Genomic DNA, 12,078 nt, shown 5'->3' with positions numbered 1-12,078 from the left:
AACACCTCACTGCCCACCCGTCCATCCCACGCTGGCTCAGCTTACCTACAGGATGCTGCACACGATGGTACTCAAACAAAGGCACTAAACGCACGAGAACAACAAGAAAACCAACCACTCCGAACTCCAACTCTCCCACAAAGGAACACAGAACGCACCGCTCCTCCCCTCATTCCAGCCGCTTATGACATCACCAACAGCCACCAGCCTGGTCCACCATGACCCCCCACAAGGGGGGGAGGCAAGACCACGGGGTCACATCTGATTCCAACACGGCACCACAACATTCCAAAACTCAGGGTGGGGTTGGAATTACGTCCTGGTGTGGCAGCGCAATGGGAGGTGTTTGGGCACAGCTGAAGAGCTGGCAGACACCGCAGGTTTCCAAAGGAGGGTGCCAGGTTAACTCTCAGCATTCTTTTGCAGGGCTCTCTGGGACAAATGCTCACTTTGTCTGGGTAACGCCTCTATGCATCATGAATGAAAAATAAAATAAAATGGGCACGCGACCCTATGAAACTTACCTCTCTGCTCTTGTTGTTAGCCAGACACCCAAGAAGAGCATTGCGTGTCCCTGCTCCTGAATGAATATGCACCCAGGTCTGTGTTCTACTCTGCTCCACCTCAGGGTTAATAAGAAACACAGACAGAGATGATTAGAAGATCCTTTGCGCAGACGAAAGCGCAGGCTGCACGCGTATTCTCTTTAGCAAGAAATACTACTTGAGGATCCACAGATAGATTTTTCAGAGGTAGTATGAAAGATGAACAGAAAGGAAATAGATTCATTAAAATAACCTAGTTAATACTCTCCCCGTCAAAAAGGAGGCCATCTGGGCACTGTTAGCAGCACCTCCTACAACACCTTGCACCACAAATTGTGGCACATGCAGTTTCTTCCCACAGGCCCCTCGCTTCTGTCGTTAGTGTCAGATTCACTCAGGTTAAAATACGTGGAACAGAACAGCCATTCAGTTCTGCTGAGGCAGGATCCCACCGCTGGGATGTCCCCCAGTCCCATTCCCTGCTTCTCCTGGCACGGGTGGGGAAAGGAACAGCAAGTGATATCACCTACCCAGACTTCTGCTGGGCCTTCCATTCGGTCGCCCATCCCTGGGAGAAGCAGGAGAGCTCTCGTGGCACAAAGCTCGCAGCTGGAGAAATCAAGGCTGCCTCTAAGATGGTGCTTTCAAACAGCACGAGTAACTGGATGTGGGACTTGAAACACAAGGGTAACATGAAAAAGCCACCAGTCGCCACGGATGGGGCTGTTCGCAGAGACAACAGCTGCGTGCTTTCCAGCAGTGTGATGCTCACCCAACAAAGCGCTCAGCCAGCAAACGCGTCCAGCGTCTGAGCACCCATTTGAAGATGGTTTTCTTAACATCCAAGCTGAATCTCCCCTCATACAACCTGAGGCCGTTCCCTCCACTCCTGTCACTACTTACATGGGAGAAGAGCAGGACAACCCCCACCCCCACATAACCTCTCTTCAGGTAATCGTACAGAATGATAAGGTCCTCCCTGAGCCTCCTCTCTTCCAGACTAAATCATCCCAGTTCCATAAGAAGCTCCCCATAAGATTGTGCTCTAGACACCTCACAGCTTCACTGGTCTCCTCTGGACACATCTCAGGATTTCAGTGTCCTTCTTGCAGTGAGGGGCCCAGAACAGAACACAGAACTCAAGGTGAGGACTCACCAGTGCCGAGTACAGGGGGATGATGGATTCCCTGCTCCTGCTGGCTCCAGCCTTCTGCATTCCAATTCCAATCTCAACCATTCCTGCCGTGGTAGGACTTGAATCCTCATTTGGGGCTGGAGCTCAAGAAGTCAGCACATCAGAAATAACACAACGTGCAACTGGAAAACGTGTCTCAAAGCCCAGAAAATCCAACTCTCTGACCTCAGCACAACTCACCAACCAAGAGCCAGGCCTTGACAACTTGGCTGATCTGAGCACGCGGGAGGGGGCCAGACAGTGGACCACAAATGTCCATTTCCACTGTAGCTCCCTGTAGAGAACAGCACCAATCAGCAGGCGTGAATGAATTCATTTACAAGCTGCACAATGATTCTGTTCTTTATACAAAAAAGAAAACCACATCAATTCCTATTCAAAAAAGGGAGGAATTAATATAGACCAAGATAGTTCCTGTTCCTATGCCTCATTCTCTAACCCCAACTTTCCATGCCTCATCCCCAACTCCTGGATGATGTCCACAAGCTTAATGGCAGGTCTCAAACCCATAGGACTCCTTTCACAATACTCCTTCAGAAAGGATGTTACACTTGTTCTATACACTCAAGCGGACTGAGCATCGGTTTCTCAGTCACTTAAAACACACAGAAGCATCCAAACCCAGAGCACACACTGTGGTACTGGAGCCTACAGCTCACCTTCACACCTTCACACCTCTGTCGATTCCCAGAGTTTTACACCCATGCAGCCTCGCTACGGTTCCATGGGTGTCACTCAAGACCTGCAGGACCTCTTTCTCCGCAAACCCCACCTGCAGGCATTGGCTCATGAGGTTCACCACCTGCCCTCCTGCGCAAGAACAAGCATTACGAACGAGAGCAAAGTGCATCAGATCCAACCTGGCCTGCTCCCACCCTCAGTCCTGCCAGGGATGCAGATTCATCCACAGAGCCAGGCTGGACATCAACACATGCATCATTCTTCAAACACCCCATCCCAGCAGCAAGGGATCTAAGCGCTGGGACAGCCAAAACAGAAATGCTGTGTTTCCTGTTGGCACTGACCATGAACAAATCTACCACTGAGCAACAGGATGGCAGACAAACAGCAGAAAACAACCAACCTGCAGAACTAACTCGTTTGGGGTTGGCCCAGATGTTTGCAAGCTCCCTTTCCACGGCCCAGGCCAAGCTTGATGAGCTGCTCCTCATTTGCACAGGGGGAGAACGCTGCAGATGGGATGTGGTGGCTATGCACACCATGCCTTTCTCCTGCTTTTTCTCTCTCCATCTTCCATTAGCAAACAGCATCTCCAAGCTTTTCTTCCTGAAAAAATCACTGGTAAAAAAAAGAACTGGCAAGCTTGCTTTTCAAATTGCCTTGTTTATACAGCTTGATGCTTTAAAGCAGAAGCTCACCTAGCAATGACCTACGTCAGAAAAGCTCAACCTGCAGGGAAAAGTTATTTCTCTCTGTCGGCAGGCTTTGCACACATTCGCAGGTGCAACAGTCTGCCCAGTTCCCAGCACAACTTCACTAATCGCAGAAATCCAGTTTATGCCCGCCACGTTTTTCTCTCTTCTGAAACACTGTACTGCTGCAAGAAGCAATGATGCAAGTACAGAACCACAGAACTGGAGCTGGAAGGGACCGCTAGAGATCATTCCCCTGCTGGCCACGCTCCTTTCAATGCACCCCAGGATCCCACTGGCCTTTCTGGCTGCCAGGGCACACTGCTGGCTCATGGCCGACCTGTCACCCACCAGGACACCCAGGCCCTACTCTGCAGAGCTCCTCTCCAGCAGGTCACAACCCAGCCTCGACCGATACCTGCAGTTATTCCTTCCCAGCTGGAAGACTCTACACTTGCTCTTGCTAAACCTCATCTGCTTTGTTGTTGGCCCAGCTCTCCAACCTGTCCACGTCTTGCTGAATGGCAGCACGGCCTTCCGGTGTGCCAGCCACTGCTCCCAGCTTTGACTCATTGGCATACTTACCGAGGGTGGACACTACCCCTCATCAAGGTCACTGACAAAGGCATTGAACAAGACCAGACCCAGCACCGACCCCCAGAGAGCATCGCCACTCACAGCTCTCCAACCACACTCTGCACCACCCTCTGAGCTTGGCCAGTCAGCCTGCTCTCAGCCCACCTCACCGGCCACTCATCTGTCCCACACTTTCTCAGCTTCATTACCAGGATGTCGTGGGAGACTGCATCAAAAGCATTGCTCAAGTCAAGGTAGACGACATCCACTGCTCTCCCGCCATCTGCCCAGCTGGTGATGCCATCAGAGAAGGCTAACAGGTTGGTCAAGTACAATTTGCTCTTGGTAAATCCATGCTGACTATTCCTGAAAGTCTTGCTCTTCTCCAATTGCTTGGAGATGCCATCCAGAACAAGCTGTTCCAGCACCTCTCTGTGCTTCTTTATACCACAAAAGCTAGGAAAGAAGAAAATAGTTCCACATTAGGCATACATTTCAAGGAGGCTCCAGACAAGTGGAGACAGGGGAAAGCACTGGCAAGCCAAAGCAGGGCAAAATTTCCCACACTGCGTTAGCTACAGGGACAATAAATCATGCCCCCAAACTGCTTGCACTAGAACACCCAACCTGAAATCATAGAAGCTGCCAAGATACGAGTTTATCACAACCCAGAAGTCCTTTAGATCGTGCACTCCCTGGTGCAGTGACACTGGAGGATCAGAACCCTTGGAGAAAAGAACCGGGCCTGCTCAGCTCCTTCCCACCCTCCCAAGGAAAAGCAAACCAACCGCACCGCTGCCAGCACAACCCCGCAGCACACAGCAGGGAACACAAACAGCTACCCAGTGCTCCCCTTCACTCCCAGCCTAACTACGAGTCCACCGGAGGATTCAGCGGGAAATCAATACAAAACACATGTGAGTGCACACAGGATTGCATAAAGCCGGGATGGAATTGCACACGCGCGTGTGTGTGCACAGGGCTGCACAGAGCACATCCCCCTATTGTCCACCCTATAGACATATCCCCCCCATATCAGAGAATCATAGAATGGCCTGGGTTGCAAAGGACCGCAGCGATCATCTAGTTTCAACACCCCTGCTGGGTGCTGGGATGCCAACCACCATACCGGGCTGCCCACAGCCACATCCAGCCTGGCCTTGAATGCCTCCAGTGATGGGGCATCCACAACTTCCATTCCCCCTTGTCCTATCACTATCCACCCTCATAAACTGCCCTTCCCCCTCCTGTTTGTGCGCTCCCTTCAAGTACTGAAAGGCCACAATGAGGTCTCCCCGTAGCCTTCTCTTCTCTAGGCTAAACAAGCCCAGATCCCTCAACCTTTCCTCATAGGAGAGCTGCTTCAGCCCTCTGATCCTCACAGTGGCTCTCCTCTGGACCAACCCCAACAGCTCCACATCCTTCCCAGGCCTGGACACAGTACTGCAAAGAGGACCTCACAAGAGCTGAGTAGGAGGGGACAATCACCTCCCTCTCCCTGCTGGCCACCCCTTTTTCAGTGCAGCCCAGAACACACGTGGATGTATCTTTTTTCATACTTAGATTCCCATCTATGTACATATATAGACCACACCTACACCCCCACCATCTGCTAGAACTCCATATTCCTCCCCATAGCATCCAACAGCCCCCAGGAGCCCCATATCACCCTTAGGCCCCCACAACCCTCTCTCTCTCTAGACACCACCCCTTCAAGCCCATATCTGGCTTGGAAATTGGAGGATCTGGCCCATAATCTGCCCATATCCTCCAATAGCTCCCCACAACCCCTAAACACCCTCATAGCCCCCTAGAGCCCCTAGTCCTCCTATGGCCCACCACAGCCCCATATTCCCCCTAGAGTCCCCCTCAACTCCCTGTAGGTTTTTACAGCCCCTGCACAGCTCCCTACAGTCTTATATGACTACCTAGAGTCCCCCCACAGCCCCCTACTTTCCTACATCCCCCAGTGGCCCCCCCACATCCCTCTACGGCCCCTGAAGAAAAAGCAAAACTAGAGCGGTGGAGTTAGAAAGAGACCATTGAAAACAAATGCAAAATGCACACCTGCACAGGCTCACAGGGAAAACTCCAAGAGAAGCAATCTACACAGAGAGATCCTTTCCCAGTGGCATTCCCCCAGTCCCAAATCCCCCTCTGGCCCCCCACAATCCCATATCGCCCTCTCCCCCCTCTCCCCCAGCCCCATATTCCCCTCTGGCACCTCCACATCCCCATGTTCCCCTATGGCTCCTCCACAGCCCCATATCCCCCTCTGCCCCTCTCCCCCCCACCCCTCAGTCCCATATCCCCCTCTGGCCCTTCCCAGTCCCATATCCCCCTCTGCCACCCCTCCGAGTGCAATATGCCCCTCTGGCCCCTCCCCCGCTACCCCATATCCCCCTCTGCCCCCCACCCTTCAGTCCCATATCCCTCTCTGGCCCTTCCCAGTCCCACATCCCCCTCTTCCCCCTGCCCAAAGCCTCATATCCCTGCCCTACCCCCCCCTCCCAGTCCCATATCCTCCTCTGCCCCCCCCCCCGCCAGACCCATATCCCCCTCTGGACCCTCCCCACAGCCCCATATCCCCCTCTGGACCCTCCCCACAGCCCCATATCCCCCCTCTCCCCCAACCCGTCCCATATCCCGTCTCAGCCCCCTACCCACAGCCCCATATCCCTCCTCTGCCCCCTCCCCAGTCCCATATCCCCCTCTGCCCCCTTCCCCCCAGTCCCAAATCCCCCTCTGCCGCCCCCCCGCACCATATCCCCCTCTGCCCACTCCCCAGTTCCATATCCCCCCTATGACCCCCCCCCCCCCCCCGTCCTATATTCCCCTCTGGACCCTCCCCCCCCAATCCCATATCCCCCTCTGCCCCCCTCCCCCCCAGTTCCATCCCCCCTTCTGCCCCCCCCAGCCCTCTCCCCGCACCAGTGCCGTTCTCCCCGCACTCCGGCGGAGCTCTCCTCAGCACTCGCTGCCGTGGTGCCGGTTTCCGTCCCGATGCAGCTCGCACAGCCCCGGCTGCCGCGCCGGTCCCGCTCGGCCTCGGACCGGGCTCCTCTGTGTGGAGCCGCCCCTCCAAACGGCCGGGACGCAACGCTGGTTCCCGCGCACTGCGGCTCAGCCAATCGGAGCCGGCGGAGCTGCCGCTGCCCAATGGGAGGCCGGGGGAGGGGCGGACACCGGTCAGGAGCTGGGAGCCAGGAATGGCCGCGGGGGGAGGACGGAGGTGTGAGGGAGCAGCATCCAAACAGCAGGAAAAACAGCACTGAACGGCAGCACAAACCACAGACAGGAAGCTCGGGCTGATCAAGAGCAGCACCGGGATGCTAGAGATCGTTTGCTCCCATCCACAATGGCAGCACAGCTCCTGCTGCAGGAGTGCCTTAGGAATCCAACTCCATCACCACAGAGCAGAGATCAAGCAGGTCTGATCGTGGCGTTCCTGAGACCCCATTAGCATCAGCCCCTCCCCCTTGCGCCTGCGTAGTGAGTGGTGGGGGTGGGGGTGGGATGAAGGCTCATCGTCTTCCTCGCCTTCAACTTTTTCACTATTCAGCCGTACAGGAGATGCCCCTAATGGCTACAGCTCCAGGAGACAGCCAGCTGAAGAGATGATCCATTGATGTTATGGAGCCGTTTATGCTTTCATAACAGCCTTGTTTCACATGAATCACGTGTGTTTTGAACATGACATCTACGGATGCAGATGTAAGTTCCTCTCCAGTGACTGACGTGATTCTGTTCGCTCCATGGAAAAGTCAAGGTACGTACATTCTGGAAATCTCAAACCGATGCTGTGAATCAACTTGGCCAGGCGTAAGTTCTTAATGTAATGTAAAAACGTGTTCTGTGCAGTGCGTTAAGCAATTACTTTTTCTAAGGCTATTTAAAGAAGTAGTAAAATAAATAAATGGCTCGGGTGCCAGAGACATCCAAACTCTGAAAATCAAAAGTCACACTGACAGCATCAGAAATTCTTTCAGCTGCAGTTATTCAAGCCTTAACTTTCACCTTGGATTCTACTGAATTCCAGACAAGATCCTAGAGCTCCTGAACTACAGAAAACAACTAGGAAGGAATGCTGGAAATGGGACAAGATGGGATTTAGGTCATGTTATGTTATAGACACGAGTTCTAAAGCAGCATAAAATCCAAAGCAGCAGTGACGGGCCAGGGAAGCACAGAGAGAGGTATGTAGCCAGCAGTGCTCGCTTGGCAGGATTACAGAAGACAGCCGTGGAACCAAATGCTGAGTCCCTATGACACTACCCCTGCCACACAGCTGGAGAATTGCCTGCACTGTGCTGCTTTGCTGAGACTGAGGCTTGACATTTGGTGGGGAGGGGAAAGTGATAACAGTGGCTTTGCCCCCACCCCGTCTGCCAGCTGTTTCTGATGCTCGGAGAAGCAGCAATGGCATGCTCCCAGTGTGATTACTTAATCTTTTCAACATACAGATAAATGGAGTTTCCACACTCTTAAGACTAAGCAATATTTGATGCTTACATGAAGTAACTTGCTAAAGTGTGCCTAAGGAAGAAACTGAAAAGGTATTGAAGGTGCGAGATAACTGGAAATAACCTGTTAATTACAAAACTGTTGGATGCAACAGCAACATTCGCTTTTGTTTCCTGAGGGTAACCAGGAATTAGCACTTACTTAGCCATCAGTGACTGTAACATGGTGTAGAGATCTCAGCCTGGGAGACAGCTCGTTGCACAAATGGCAGATGTTAATGCTCTCATGCCATGCAGCAAGCACAACATTGGTTTTTTGAACTAGGGTTTACAGCACCTTTCTGGGCATGTGATACTCACTACATAAGTGATTGCATCTGTCATGAGCAGCCTGTTTTGTATCTTGTCATGGATAGTTACCTGGTCTATTAGGTAATGATGCACTTGATAAGTACAAAGGTGTTAATGTCTTAATATTCTGTTTCTACTCAGAATACTGACCAAAGGAATAAGTTTGATGTCAGCAGTGGAGAAGCTGTGGAAAAAGCTGGCAAAGTCTTGGAGATGGTGTCTCAGTAAGTATGCTGGGAGTGGGGGGGGAAATAAAGGATGCTTCTTTCTTGCAATTTGCCACCCTCACATCTGGTCATGTTACACAGGATGTTAGTTACACCGGATCACGGAATACCGGCATCTTCACGATCTTGCAGTTCTTAAAACAGAAGTTTCTTGGACAATTTCTGCTCTGAGATAGAAATTCAGAGAAGAGAAACATTTATTTATTTATTTGTTTGTGTGCTTACTTACTAAATGCATGAAATAAATTAGTTGTTTTTAGGTTTAAAGCAGTGTTTTTAAATGCATCAATCCCCATGATGAATACAAAGAATTAGCTAGTCCCTTGCAAACTAAAGCAGGCTTTCTCCAATAGTTTGAATACTGATGTATCATCCTTTTAGTGAGTGGAAAGTATAGAGTGTTTAAGCAACAGGAATAAGTGTTTGTTCTTAAAGCATAGATAAGCATTTGAGTGTGAGGAGAAAAAAAAAACACCATTCCAGTGTGGGTGGTTTAATGTATATTTTAATTAATGAGTGTTTCCTGTATTTCTACTCAGTGGAGAAATGGCAGATGTGGTGTGACAGGAGAAATGTTCTTTACAGGAGAGTTAATAACAAAAACACCTTGTCTTTTTACTTAGTCCTTTTAAAGAAGGCGAAGGATGACTATACAAGGTTTGATCAGACATAAAAACACTTCAGCATTTAGTTCTGTTATTATCTTCCTTGCTGTATAACGTGGCTCTCGGTGTAAAGGCACAGAAGAAGGTGGTAGTTGTAGATACATCTTGTATTTGTACGCCAGTAAGATTATTAAGTTATTGTTATATTCTTATAAAGTTCCTGATACCTTTCATAGCCTTTGTTAAATTAGGTTGTTCTGCCTCTAGAGCAGCTACGAATTTGAGAAGTGCCTTTGTGAGTCAGGAAAAGATCTGTAGCGTAGTATCCCATTTCCAGTGGGGAAAGAAAAGAACGGTGCAAGCATACATTTTTACTTCTCAAGCACTTCTACTGTCTCCATGGACTTAGCAGTGCATAGCTCTGCTTTATGGAAATGTATGTGATTTAGTGCTTAAAAAGGAAAACATATTTGCCTTAGGAGCCTTCCAATGTAAGATCCATAAGTACACAAGATGTATTCTGTATTTTTCCAGGTCTAATGACATGGCTGGTTCACAAGAAGGCAGCAAAGAGAGTGTGCTGAAACCAGCACCTTTCAAAAGAGGCCGAGTGCAGAAACCCAATCCAAACCTAGAAAGAGCTGTTGCATGGAGAAAAGACCACGGACATGAAAAAGATCCTGAAGAGGACAAGCAGAAGGATATGCGTTACACCATGTGAATGAAAGCAAGGATTCGTGCCACAAAGATGTAAGCTTCTCAAGCAGCTGCATAGATGTATTTTTGCTGGGCAGTGGTAAGAAAGATTTACCACTTAATCTGTAAGCATAGTATTTGTGTGTCTTATTCCTTCCAGTTAATCTGAATTTTTCATACATTTGCTGACCTGTCTTGAAGGTACAGGTTCTTGATGTTTGATGTGATCTTAGTTGATCTTTTTCATGGCGTCCCTTACTTTGCTCTCGTTCTAGCTACTGCTGAAAATTAAATACAAGCACGTGAAATGTGATTGGAAGGATTTGTCTTGTCCCATGCCATCAACTGCCTGTTTGGTTTTTTAGGGAGTCTGGTCCTGAGATCCAAGAAGACAAAACTGTTACTTCATCAGTTCAGTTACTGAGGAGTCGATTCCATAGACCAAAGCCAAATTTCAGAACAACAAGTAGGAAGGAAGAGATGGATATAAATAAAGGTGTATCGCAGGAGGATGCCAACAAGAAGGAAAGTTTGATGCAGAGTAGTCATGAGTCTTGCGTCCCTCCAGATGCAGATGTAAGGCTTTTTCTTTTTTTTGTCAGTTGGATTCCAGCTTCTGAGTTTGTGAAACTGATAGAAACACTTGATGATGTAAAGAAAAGATAGATTAATCTTTTTAGAAACCATATATTTTTTCAAAAGCTGTGATTTTCTGTGTGGGAACTCTTGTACTTCCAGTTGTTTCTGACCTGAGGTGAACTTCATGAAATGACGGTGAAGAAATAAAAGTACTGAAAACATCTACTGAAACCTACATTTCAAGGTGTTTAGTTAAAGAAAGACATACGAATTTTTCTTGGGAAGCCTGTGAAATGATTAGGGAGCAACTAAAAGGAGATGGTCTTTTTGGACAGGAAGTGCTCTGAGGAGCGATTAGTACTGAGCTTTGTGGACATAAAGCTATCTCCTTTTTGGGTTTAGTACCATGACTTGCTTTTGCTCATATTTGTTTTTCCTATTTTTCAGAAAGCAGAAAAAAACTGTGAAGTCCTGCAATCATTGGAATCCTTAGGAAAGGCAGAGTCAGTTGGCCCACAGGATGTTTCTGAAAGCTCAAGTTTTAAGTCCCCAGACACACTTTCTGGATCAGAGTGTGGCAACATGGAGGCCTGTCTACCTGTAGATAACCTGAATGAGACCTCACGTACTAATGCTGGGTAAGGGTCTAGCTGCATTTATACCTCGACTAACAAGGAAGGCATTTTAAGAGGAAACTGTTCTGCTGATGGATTTCTAATTGACTAAGAATGTCTAATAAAAATTCTGAATGTTACTACTTGTAGATTTAACGCTAGTTGTATGAAAGCCCTAGTTACTGCTATGCTAAGCATCACATGAATGAATGTTTACTTTAGATTGAGAGAACAGTTTGTGCTGTAAGGGATCTTAAAGACTATCTCATTTCAACTGTCCTGCCATAGACAGGGATACCTCCCACTAGATCAGGATGTTCAGATCTGCTAACCAAACTAGCCTTGAACACCTGCCTCTAGGTGTGGGGCACCCATAGCTCTGGGCAACCACCGCTCTTCCAGGCTCCTGTGAAGTCTTTCTCTGTGTTTATTATATGCCCACTTTAAATATTGAAATGACTCAATGAGGTTTCCCCCCCAGCCTTCTCTTTTGCAGGCTGAAGGAACTCAGTTCTCTGTCTTTCTGCACAGGGGAGACTCTTGTGGCTCTGATCATTCTTGTGGTACTTCTCTGCACTTTCAGTAATAGATCTACATATTTCTTGTGCTGAGGACCCCACAGCTGGATGCAGTACTCTCCATGGGCTCTCCTGAAAGCTGAGTAGGTGGGGAGAAACACCTTCCCCACCCTGTTGGCTTCTTTTGGATGCAGACCAGAATATGACTGCCTCTGGGCTGCAAGTGCATGTTGCCAGCTCGTATCCAGCTTTTCATCTCTTAAGCCCTTATCCACTGTGCTGCTCTCATTCAGGTCACCCTCCCAGTCTTTACAGGTGTTGGGCATTGCCCCAACC

This window comes from Excalfactoria chinensis, chromosome Z, assembly GCF_039878825.1.
Source record: "Excalfactoria chinensis isolate bCotChi1 chromosome Z, bCotChi1.hap2, whole genome shotgun sequence".
In the NCBI taxonomy this organism is placed as follows: Eukaryota; Metazoa; Chordata; class Aves; order Galliformes; family Phasianidae; genus Excalfactoria; species Excalfactoria chinensis.
Note: the sequence above shows the minus strand (reverse complement) of the source record.